Source organism: Lathyrus oleraceus, chromosome 2, assembly GCF_024323335.1.
Source record: "Lathyrus oleraceus cultivar Zhongwan6 chromosome 2, CAAS_Psat_ZW6_1.0, whole genome shotgun sequence".
Lineage (NCBI taxonomy): Eukaryota > Viridiplantae > Streptophyta > Magnoliopsida > Fabales > Fabaceae > Lathyrus > Lathyrus oleraceus.
In genome coordinates this window covers 339,247,372-339,250,842 of record NC_066580.1, presented here as the reverse complement: position 1 = coordinate 339,250,842, position 3,471 = coordinate 339,247,372, and positions in this window count along the sequence as shown.

The window sequence follows — 3,471 nt, the reverse complement described above, 5'->3', positions numbered from 1 at the left end:
CTAGCAAAGTGACCAAACTTCTTACAACAGTAACATTGGATCTTCTTCTTGTCATACTTCTCTTTTCCCTTCTGAGCATTCTTTTGTCTATCAGAGGTTGAGCTTTCTGACTTCTGACCACCATCAGATCTTCTCCTGGCTTCTGACTGCTTCTGATACCTCCTATCAGAAGTTGCTTTCAGAGCCTGCTGCTCTACTTCCCTTTCAGAAGTTCTCTCAGTCAAACGCAACTCTTGCGCTTCTAGACTGCTCTGCAGCTCTTCAATTCTCATGGTGCTCAGATCTTTGGAATGTTCTATTGCTACCACAATGTAATCAAATTGAGAGGTAAGGGATCTCAATACCTTCTCCATGATTGTTTCTTCAGAAAGAGTTTCTCCACACGCTTTCATCTCATTAGTGATCAGAATCACTCTGGAGATGTATTCAGAAACTTTCTCATTATTCTTCATGTTGAGATTCTCATATTGCTTTCTCAAGGACTGAAGCTTCACCTTCTTCACTGATGTGTCACCACCATAACATCTAACCAGTGTGTCCCACGCAGCCTTTGCTGTCGTTGAATCTGCAATCTTCTCAAACACATTTACATCAACACATTGATGAATGAAGAACAATGCTTTTTGATCCTTCTTCCTTACTTCCTTCTGCGCGTTTTTCTGTTCATCCGTCGCATCTGCTGCTACCGGAACATAACCATCAGTGACAAGATCTAGAACATCTTGAGCACCGAACAGTACACGCATTTGGATCATCCAACGATTCCAGTTTTTACCGTCAAATACTGGAAGTTTGGTGTTCATGTTGTCGTTTCCGTTCATCTTTCTACCTTGCACAGTACACTCAGATTTCTCACACAGTGTTTCCCAACCCACAGAATTAAAGTTTTGATCAGATTTTGTTCAAGATTCAACACGAATCTAAGAATCAAAATCAAACACACAAGACCTCACGTTCACTCGTGTTTCCCGTGTTTCCCAATGAATCCGAAACGGAGCTCTAGATACCAATTGTTGGTGCAAAGGTAGAATAAATGATGAATGGAAATATTCTATTCAGAGAATGACGGCTACAAAACATGATAAAAATTACAATGATTGTCACCCTATTTATAAGCTAAAACTAGGGTTACTATAATAGGATAAAATACTAAAATACGCTCTAACAAACTTAGGGACTAAGAAAATAGTACAACTAATAAATATGAATTACTTCTAATAAAACATACACACATTAGCATTTTTCATAAGCAATTCCTATAAAAGATGTCACTTTTGTGACTTTATTATTTCAACTACTTACTAAAATATGTTAAATTATTGTATAAAAATACATTCCGTAGCCAAATTTAAACCCAAAATAAATATTTATTCTTTTACCATTATATTCATCTTCCGAAACAATAATAAAAATCTAATATTTATTGCAGACTAACGTTAATAATTATACAAGATGTATGAAAAATAAATAATAAATATATCTATAAAATACTTCATGGATGGTATTTTTAGAGAACATATAAACGGTAACATATAAACCACCTATAAACAGTAACATATAAACTTATTTTATATATAAACCTTAACATATATATAAATTAATATTTTCTATATAAACCGTAACATATATAGAAACCTTAACATATATAAATTAACGTATAAACCGGTATTTTATATATAAACCAATTATATATATATATATAGGAGAAAGTGTGATAAGGCATATGTTAATTACATTATTAAATTAAACAAAATTCAATGTTTGATAATCAACATTAAAAAAATATAAACCTTACACAAATTCGAAAATTAAAAATAAATTTTAATTTTAGAAAATAAGGGTGACAAAAAAAAATTGAATCTGATATGGGTGGCTCTGATACTACTTATTAGATTCATTCATAACCTTATAATGTCTTTTGATATAGAAATTAAGAACAAAACTCTAAACTAATCTCTATTAGTCGATAACCACCAACTTGCATCCCTTAAACCTATATCAGAATTCAATTAGAGAATAAAAACGGAAGCGTACATGAATTTGCCATTGGGAATCACGGAAGATTTGTGGGTATTTGATCTTCCAATTTGTAGAGTTTCCTTATGGCTCATTGAATCTCCTCTAAATGGGGACGAAGAGGGAATTTTTCCAATGAGCCGTTTTCACGTTGTATGCAAATGGGGACCATATCCCCTATACATAACCTTAGAGATATTTCTTAGATTTCAATATTCTAATTTGGCCCCTCATCAAATTAGATATTGTCTTATGGTATCTACATAATAATCTCATATTTCATGACATTTATATTTTTAACCACATACTTAATATTAATTAAACCACTAAAGTTTTGGATAATTAAGTAATGACCCTAACACATACAATATTACATTTGTGACCCAAAATTCTAACAACACTTATATTACCTTCAATTTAAATGGCATAACAAGGTACACATGTACTACAAGGTGACAATAGGTTTCTTCTTTTTACCTACTTAAATAATGTCATCTGAATATGAATGGCATTAACTCTTCTGTCCACCTACTATCATCAAACTATGAAAACTCTTCACACACTATACATAAATGATCTTTGAATATGAATGGCATTAACAGTAATCCTGTTAGTGAAGCATCATTGATGATAGTTATTTTCAACTGATTTTTTAACTGGAATATAAAGTTTTTTTCATGATAAAATTGAATTAGCAAATCAATTGGTTAATCAAATCATCCCTGGAAAGGTATGCTATCAGCATTGTTTTTGTTTTATTTGGGTTATTTTTATTCTAACATGCTAAGTCTGGTTTAAATATAAAGTTATAGATTTATAACCATGTTTTGTTTTAGGAATAAATATGTTGGAAATTCTTATATAATCATCTTATAAAATTATGGACCTTTCGAGTTAAGCCCATACAAAATATAGTTGTGGTATAGTTTTCTTATGGCATCGTGCGTTTGTGTAGGGGTGTTCGCAGTGCAGTTTAGGAGATTTTTACGCTAAAATTCATTCGAACTGCAAGAGAAAAATGCATGCGGTTTGATTTGTTTCGGTTGACTTTTAAAAATAAAACTAAACCAAACCAATGCAGTTTGGATTGATTCAGTTGGTTCAATTTTTTATAAGATTTTTTTTAGTCATGCATAGACCTATAAGTAACAACATAACTTTGTGTTTCGTCATTCATACATTATCAAATAACAACAAAACTCATTATATTTATACAAAAATTTCTCATTAAATATACGAAAACGTGTTTGGAAGAGAAACAATAGCATAAAAATGAGAAGATGAAAAATAAAGAATATAAGAGAGAAAAATTCTAGTAGAAGAAGTGAGATGTACATGGCAAAGAAGATGAGAAGAATGCGTGATACTACTAGGAGAGAATTGAGAAGGTTGGAACTAAAACCCTAAGTGTAATTAAGAGAATATTTGTAAGGTTAAGGAATAACAGGTTTGTGT